Below are 206 nucleotides of genomic sequence, written 5' to 3' on the forward strand. Positions count from 1 at the left end.
GCGTTTCTTTGAAGACCATCGTTTCCTTACGAGACATTTTCATGAAGTCGGTATTCGAACTGAAGGAAAAAATCTCGTCTTGAGAAAGAAGGAATCAGGAAAAAAAAGATGCAGAGGGAAACAATATAGTTGTAGCGTCATTTTTGTTTTGTTTTGTTTTTGCTTCGAGACTAAAAGACTTCGAAACGACATTACATATACATGTT

General features: G+C 35.4%; 1 protein-coding gene across 1 annotated transcript in view; it reads right to left on the reverse strand.

Annotated features, from left to right (window-relative positions):
- The window catches only part of LOC119594510 (transcription factor RFX4-like), a 33,789-nt gene that overhangs the window by 9,226 nt on the left and 24,357 nt on the right, over window positions 1-206 (reverse strand). The gene's annotated exons all lie outside the window — the stretch shown is intronic.

Source organism: Penaeus monodon, chromosome 34, assembly GCF_015228065.2.
Source record: "Penaeus monodon isolate SGIC_2016 chromosome 34, NSTDA_Pmon_1, whole genome shotgun sequence".
Lineage (NCBI taxonomy): Eukaryota > Metazoa > Arthropoda > Malacostraca > Decapoda > Penaeidae > Penaeus > Penaeus monodon.